Consider the following 9,252-nt stretch of genomic DNA (forward strand, 5'->3'; position numbering starts at 1 on the left):
AGATACAGATGTTACTTCAAATTGTAGCTTAGCATGTCCTTCAAATGTTCAAATTAGAGAGATCTTGTAGGATAGGATAGGATAGGCTAGCATGGATGTAAATCAATAAACTTCCAGATTAGCTCATGCTAGCAAGACACCTAATCGGCTAATCCACCAACTTGCACAGCCGGAGTACTCACAACAATTGCTTATAGCACAGAAAAATATCATTGTGATTCTTTTTGCGTAACTATTTGTAGTACATCCATAACAGGCTACCAACATCTCCAAATAAGTGGACACCCTGGTTGATGATTTCTTAGGAAGTCAAAACTGCACAATAAACCACACTAAGCATATATGTCAGACGTATATGAACAGAGCTATTTTTATAGATTTGTAACATTCAACCATACTAACTGAAGAAGCTCATTAAACAAAACGAAAAGAGCCATGAAAAAATCAAGTAGAAAACCTGGTCTATAATATATAGCTAACAGAGTACATCCTTTCACGTGACTATAGCAGGCGAACCTGAAATAATAAGATTAATGTGCAAAGTAAACATCACTGGTAATGAAATTGCCTGACTGTCACACAGAGTTAAGATACTGCCATTTAGTAATTACCTCGCTGTCATGTGCTTGTGAGACACCACCATTTAATTTTTTTTTGTATATTCAGGGTTGATTGAGAAGCACAAGTGAAAATAAAAAATATATGAGGCTTCAAGAAGAAGTTCCCATTTCCTTGAATGAAGAACCAACAAAATACGAGCCTAGCGGATCACTAAATGGCTATATCAAATGGAACATCACATTTACTTCCCATATTGTATTCTAATTACATATGAGCAGATTCCATAAAATGACAAGAAATCCCACAACTTAGCAAGAAAATATAGAAAGCAAGCAGGAAGGAGAAATAACCCACGTGCAAGAATACAATTAGCAGGTCCGCCAGATGTGTAGTATGAAAAATAGAGCAGCACTGAACAAAAAAAAAATCAGAAACAAAGACACTCAATTGTTTCAGGGCGATCATTTTTGTCCATTGCTTTCCGGCCGCCCCTGGCTAGCCCCAGCAACGCGCTGTCTGCATCTTGACCTAGCGTTCGAATCCGTCGTCTCAACGCATGTGCCATCAATCCGTGGGAAGACCACCAGCGTTACCGGATCTGGGTGGTCCAAGTTGTCGGCGAATTTTTCTCATAGGGGAAATCTGCCAGCCCTGGTGTTCAAAATGGCCAGCCGCTGACGAATGTCCCCCGGCACTACCAAAAAATTGATAGATCTCCCACCAAGGGTAAGATATCCTTATGTGTCGATCGCGTCCAACAAGAACTCCGGGCCAACGTTATCCATCGCCGGCTGGCTGCAGCCGCCGTGGCTTTTGCATGGTAGTGTGTGATACGTCTTCAACGTATCTATAATTTTTGATTGCTTTATGCTATATTATCCACTGTTTTGAACATTATTGGACTTTATTAACTATTTTTATATTATTTTTGGGACTAACCTATTAACCGGAGGCCCAATCTAGAATTGCTGTTTTTTTGCCTATTTTAGGGTTTCGAAGAAAAGAAATATCAAACGAAGTCCAAACGGAATGAAACCTTCGGGGGCGTGATTTTCTCAACGAACAAGACCCGGGAGACTTGGACCCTACGTCAAGAAACAAGAGAGGAGGCCACGAGGTAGGGGGGCGCGCCTACCCCCCCAGGCGCGCCCTCCACCCTCGTGCGCCCCCTGTTGCTCCACCGACACACTCCTTCCTCCTATATATACCTACGTACCCCCAAACGATCAGATACAGAGACAAAACCCTAATTCCACCACCAAAACTTTCTGTATCCACGAGATCCCATCTTGGGGCCTGTTCCGGAGCTCCGCCGGAGGGGGCATCGATCACGGAGGGCTTCTACATCATCACCATAGCCCCTCCGATGAAGTGTGAGTAGTTCACCTCAGACCTACGGGTCCATAGTTATTAGCTAGATGGCTTCTTCTCTCTTTTTGGATCTCAATACAATGTTCTCCCCCTCTCTCGTGGAGATCTATTTGATGTAATCTTCTTTTTGCGGTGTGTTTGTTAAGGCCGTTGAATTGTGGGTTTATGATCAAGTCTATCTATGAATAATATTTGAATCTTCTCTGAATTCTTTTATGTATGATTGGTTATGTTTGCAAGTCTCTTTGAATTATCAGTTTGGTTTGGCTTACTAGATTGATCTTTCTTGCAATGGGAGAAGTGCTTAGCTTTGGGTTCAATCTTGCGGTGTCCTTTCCTAGTAGGGGCAGCTAGGCACGTATTGTATTGTTTCCATCGAGGATAACAAGATGGGGTTTTCATCATATTGCATGAGTTTATCCCTCTACATCATGTCATCTTGCTTAAGGCGTTACTCTGTTTTCATTAACTTAATACTCCAGATGCATGCTGGATAGCGGTCGATGAGTGGAGTAATAGTAGTAGATGCAGGCAGGAGTCGGTCTACTTGTCTCAGACGTGATGCCTATATACATGATCATACCTAGATATTCTCATAACTATGCTCAATTATGTCAATTGCTCAACAGTAATTCGTTCACCCACCGTAGAATACTTATGCTCTTGAGAGAAGCCACTAGTGAAACCTATGGCCCCCGGGTCTATCTTCATCATATTAATCTTACGTTACTTAGTTATTTCCTTTGCTTTTATTTTACTTTGCATCTTTATCATAAAAATACCAAAAATATTATCTTATCATATCTATCAGATCTCACTTCCGTAAGTGGACGTGTAGGGATTGACAACCCCTTATCGCGTTGGTTGCGAGGATTTATTTGTTTTGTGCAGGTACGAGGGACTCGCGCGTAGCCTCCTACTGGATTGATGAAGGAAATATGCCCTAGAGGCGATAATAAAGTTATTATTTATTTCCTTATTTCATGATAAATGTTTATTATTCATGCTAGAATTGTATTAACCGGAAACATAATACATGTGTGAATACATAGACAAACAGAGTGTCACTAGTATGCCTCTACTTGACTAGCTCGTTAATCAAAGATGGTTATGTTTCCTAACCATAGACAAAGAGTTGTTATTTGATTAACGAGGTCACATCATTAGTTGAATGATCTGATTGACATGACCCATTCCATTAGCTTAGCACCCGATCGTTTAGTATGTTGCTATTGTTTTCTTCATGACTTATACATGTTCCTATGACTATGAGATTATGCAACTCCCGTTTGCCGGAGGAACACTTTGGGTGCTACCAAACGTCACAACGTAACTGGGTGATTATAAAGGAGCATTACAGGTGTCTCCAAAGGTAGATGTTGGGTTGGCGTATTTCGAGATTAGGATTTGTCACTCCGATTGTCGGAGAGGTATCTCTGGGCCCTCTCGGTAATGCACATCACATAAGCCTTGCAAGCATTGCAACTAATGAGTTAGTTGCGAGATGATGTATTACGGAACGAGTAAAGAGACTTGCCGGTAAAGAGATTGAACTAGGTATTGGATACCGACGATCGAATCTCGGGCAAGTAACATACCGATGACAAAGGGAACAACGTATGTTGTTATGCGGTCTGACCGATAAAGATCTTCGTAGAATATGTAGGACCAATATGGGCATCCAGGTCCCGCTATTGGTTATTGACCGGAGACGTGTCTCGGTCATGTCTACATTGTTCTCGAACCCGTAGGGTCCGCACGCTTAAGGTTACGATGACAGTTATATTATGAGTTTATGCATTTTGATGTACGGAAGGTTGTTCGGAGTCCCGGATGTGATCACGGACATGACGAGGAGTCTCAAAATGGTCGAGACATAAAGATTGATATATTGGAAGCCTATGTTTGGATATCGGAAGTGTTCCGGGTGAAATCGGGATTTTACCAGAATACCGGGAAGGTTACCGGAACCCCCCGGGAGCTAAATGGGCCATGATGGGCCTTAGTGGAAAATAGAAGAGGCAGCCCTACATGGGTTGTGCGCCTCCCCCTTCCCCTAGTCCTATTAGGACTAGGAGAGGTGGCCGGCCCCCTTCTTCTCTTTTCCCCCTCCGCGAATCCTATTCCAACTAGGATTGGGGGGGGGGATCCTACTCCTAGAGGGAGTAGGACTCTCCTGGCGCGCCAAGCTTGGCCGGCCAGCCTCCCCCCTCTAGTCCTTTATATACTGAGGCAGAGGCACCCCAGAAACACACAAGTTGATCCACGTGATCTATTCCTTAGCCGTGTGCGGCGGCCCCAGCCACCATAGTCCTCGATAATACTGTAGCAGAGTTTAGGCGAAGCCCTGCTGCTGTAGTGCATCGAGATCATCACCACGCCGTCGTGCTGACGGAACTCTTCCCCGACACTTTGCTGGATCAGAGTCCGGGGATCGTCATCGAGCTGAACGTGTGCTCGAACTCGGAGGTGCCGTAGTTTCGGTACTTGATCGGTTGGATCGTGAAGACGTACGACTACTTCCTCTACGTTACGTCAACGCTTCCGCAGTTGGTCTGCGTGGGTACGTAGACAACACTCTCCCCTCTCGTTGCTATGCATCACATGATCTTGCGTGTGCGTAGGAATTTTTTTGAAATTACTACGTTCCCCAACAGTGGCATCCGAGCCTAGGTTTTATGTGTTGATGTTATATGCACGAGTAGAACACAAGTGAGTTGTGGGCGATATAAGTCATACTGCCTACCAGCATGTCATACTTTGGTTCGGCGATATTGTTGGATGAAGCGGCCCAGACCGACATTACGCGTACGCTTACGCAAGACCGGTTCTCCCGACGTGCTTTGCACAGAGGTGGCTTGTGGGTGACAGTTTCTCCAACTTTAGTTGAACCAAGTGTGGCTACGCCCGGTCCTTGCGAAGGTTAAAATGGAGTCAAATTGACAAACTATCGTTGTGGTTTTGATGCGTAGGTAAGATTGGTTCTTGCTTAAGCCCGTAGCAGCCACGTAAAACTTGCAACAACAAAGTAGAGGACGTCTAACTTGTTTTTGCAGGGCATGTTGTGATGTGATATGGTCAAAACGTGATGAGATATAAGTTGTTGTATGAGATGATCATGTTTTGTTAAAGTTATCGGCAACTGGCAAAAGCCTTATGGTTGTCTCTTTATTGCATAAGATGCAAGCGCCAAATAATTGCTTTACTTTATCGCTATGTGATAGCAATAGTTGCAAGAGCAATAGTTGGCGAGACGACCGTGTGACGACGCATTGATATAGATCAAGATGATGGAGATCATGGTGTCATGCCGGTGACGATAGAGATCATGACAGTACTTTGGACATGGAGATCAAAGGCGCAAGATGATGATGGCCATATCATGTCACATATTTTGATTGCATATGATGTTTATCTTTTATACATCTTATTTTGCTTAGTTTGACGGTAGCATTTTAAGATGATCTCTCACTAATTATCAAGAAGTGTTCTCCCTGAGTATGCACCGTTGCGAAAGTTCTTCGTGCTGAGACACCACGTGATGATCGGGTGTGATAGGCTCTACGTTCAAATACAACGGGTGCAAAACAGTTGCACACACGGAATACTCAGGTTATACTTGACGAGCCAAGCATATACAGATATGGCCTCGGAACACGGAGACCGAAAGGTCGAGCGTGAATCATATAGTAGATATGATCAACATAGTGATGTTCACCAATGAAACTACTCCATCTCACGTGATGATCGGACATGGTTTAGTTGATTTGGATCACGTAATCACTTAGAGGATTAGAGGGATGTCTATCTAAGTGGGAGTTCTTAAGTAATATGATTAATTGAACTTAAATTTATCATGAACTTAGTCCTCGTAGTATTTTGCAAATTATGTTGTAGATCAATAGCTCGCGTTGTTGCTTCCCTGTGTTTATTTTGATATGTTCCTAGAGAAAATTGTGTTGAAAGATGTTAGTAGCAATGATGCGGATTGGATCCGTGATCTGAGGTTCATCCTCATTGCTGCACAGAAGAATTATGTCCTTGATGCACCGCTAGGTGACGGACCTATTGCAGGAGCAGATGCAGACGTTATGAACGTTTGGCTAGCTCAATATGATGACTACTTGATAGTTTAGTGCACCATGCTTAATGGCTTAGAATCAGGACTTCAAAGACGTTTTGAACGTCATGGAGCATATGAGATGTTCCAGGAGTTGAAGTTAATATTTCAAGCAAATACCCGAGTTGAGAGATATGAAGTCTCCAACAAGTTCTATGGCTAAAAGATGGAGGAGAATCGCTCAACTAGTGAGCATGTGCCCAGATTGTCTGAGTACTACAATCGCTTGAATCGAGTGGGAGTTAATCTTCCAGATAAGATAGTGATTGACAGAATTCTCTAGTCACCATCACCAAGTTAGTAGAACTTCGTGATGAACTATGATATGCAAGGGATAAAGGAAATGATTCCCAAGCTCTTCGTAATGCGGAAATTGACGAAGGTAGAAATCGAGAAAAATATCAAGTGTTGATGGTAGACAAGACCACTAGTTTTAAGAAAAGGGCAGAGGGAAGAAGGGGAACTTCAAGAAGAACAGCAAACAAGTTGCTGCTCAAGTGAAGAAGCCCAAGTCTGGTCCTAAGCCTGAGAATAAGTGTTTCTACTGCAAAGGGACTAGTCACTGGAAGCGGAACTACCCCAAGTTTGGCAGATAAGAAGGATGGCAAAGTGAACATAAGTATATTTGATATACATGTTATTGATGTGTACTTTACTAGTGTTCATAGCAACCCCTTAGTATTTGATACTAGTTCAGTTGCTAAGATAAGTAACTCGAAACGGGAGTTGCAGAATAAACAGAGACTAGTTAAGGGTGAAGTGACGATGTGTGTTGGAAGTGGTTCCAAGATTGATATGATCATCATCGCAAATTCCCTATAAATTCGGGATTAGTATTGAACCTAAATAAGTGTTATTTGGTGTTTACGTTGAGCATGAATATGATTTGATCATGTTTATTGTAATACGGTTATTCATTTAAGTAAGAGAATAAATTGTTGTTCTGTTTACATGAATAAAACCTTGTATGGTTACACACCCAATGAAAAATAGTTTGTTGGATCTCGATCGTAGTGATACACATAATCATAATATTGAAACCAAAAGAGGCAAAGTTAATAATGATAGTGCAACTTATTTGTAGCACTACCGTTTAGGTCATATTGGTGTAAAGCGCATGAAGAAACTCCATGCTGATGGGCTTTTGGAATCACTTGATTATGAATCACTTGATGCTTGCAAACCATGCCTCATGGGCAAGATGACTAAGACTCCGTTCTCCGGAGCGAGCAACTGACTTATTGGAAATAATACATACTGATGTATGCGGTCCGATGAGTGTTAAGGCTCACGGCAAGTATCGTTATTTTCTGAACTTCACAGATGATTTGAGCAGATATGGGTATATCTACTTGATGAAACATAAGTCTAAAACATTTGAAAAGTTCAAAGAATTTCAGAGTGAAGTGGAAAATCATCGTGACAAGAAAATAAAGTTTCTACGATCTGATCGCGGAGACAAATATTTGAGTTACGAGTTTGGTCTTCAATTAAAACAATGTGGAATAGTTTCACAAACTCATTCCACATGGAACACCACAACATAATGGTGTGTCCGAACGTCATAACCGTACTTTATTGGATATAGTGCAATCTATGATGTCTCTTACCGATCTACCACTATCGTTTTGGGGTTATGCATTAGAGACAGCTACATTCACGTTAAATAGGGCACCATCTAAATCCGTTGAGACGACACCATGTGAATTATGGTTTGGCAAGAAACCTAAGCTGTCGTTTCTTAAAGTTTGGGGTTGCGATGCTTATATGAAAAAGTTTCATCCTGATAAGCTCAAACTCAAATCGGAGAAGTGCGTCTTCATAGGATATCCAAAGGAAACTATTGGATACACCTTCTATCACAGATCCGAAGGCAAGACTTTTGTTGCTAAATTCGGAAACTTTCTGGAGAAGGAGTTTCTCTCAAAAGAAGTGAGTGGGAGGAAAGTAGAACTTGACGAGGTAACTGTACCTGCTCCCTTATTGGAAAGAAGTACATCACAGAAAACTGTTTCTGTGACACCTACACCAGTTAGTGAGGAAGCTAATGATGATGATCATGAAACTTCAGAACAAGATACTACTGAACCTCGTAGATCAACCAGAGTAAGATCCGCGCCAGAGTGGTATGGTAATCCTGTTCTGAAAGTCATGCTACTAGATCATGATGAACCTACGAACTATGAAGAAGCGATGGTGAGCCCAGATTCCGCAAAGTGGCTTGAAGCCATGAAATCTGAGATATGATCCATGTATGAGAACAAAGTATGGACTTTGGTTGACTTGCCCGATGATCGGCAAGCCATAGAAAATAAATGGATCTTCAAGAGGAAGACGAACGCTGATAGTAGTGTTACTATCTACAAAGCTAGAATTGTCGCAAAAGGTTTTCAACAAGTTCAAGGTGTTGACTACGATGAGATTTTCTCACTCGTATCTATGCTTAAGTCTGTCCGAATCATGTTAGCAATTGCCGCATTTTATGAAATCTGGCAAATGGATAAACAAAACTGCATTCCTTAATGGATTTACTAAAGAAGAGTTGTATACGATGCAACTAGAAGGTTTTGTCGATCCTAAAGGTGTTAACTAAATATGCAAGCTCCAGCGATCCATCTATGGACTGGTGCAAGAATCTCGGAGTTGGAATATACGCTTTGATAAGTTGATCAAAGCATATAGTTTTATACATACTTGCGGTGAAGCCTGTATTTACAAGAAAGTGAGTGGGAGCACTACAGCATTTCTGATAAGTATATGTGAATGACATATTGTTGATCGGAGATAATGTAGAATTATTCTGCAAAGCATAAAGGAATGTTTGAAAGGAGTTTTTCAAAGAAAGACCTCGGTGAAGCTGCTTACATATTGAGCATCAAGATCTATAGAGATAGATCAAGACGCTTGATAAGTTTTTCAATGAGTACATACCTTGACAAGATTTTGAAGTAGTTCAAAATGGAACAGTCAAAGAAGGAGTTCTTGCCTGTGTTACAAGGTGTGAAGTTGAGTAAGACTCAAAACCCGACCACGGCAGAAGATAGAGAGACAATGAAAGTCATTCCCTATGTCTCAGCCATAGGTTCTATATAGTATGCCATGCTGTGTACCAGACCTATTGTATACCCCGCCCTGAGTTTGGCAAGGGAGTACAATAGTGATCTAGGAGTAGATCATTGGACATTGGTCAAAATTATCCT

The sequence above is a fragment of the Triticum dicoccoides genome, chromosome 1A (assembly GCF_002162155.2).
Source record: "Triticum dicoccoides isolate Atlit2015 ecotype Zavitan chromosome 1A, WEW_v2.0, whole genome shotgun sequence".
NCBI lineage: Eukaryota > Viridiplantae > Streptophyta > Magnoliopsida > Poales > Poaceae > Triticum > Triticum dicoccoides.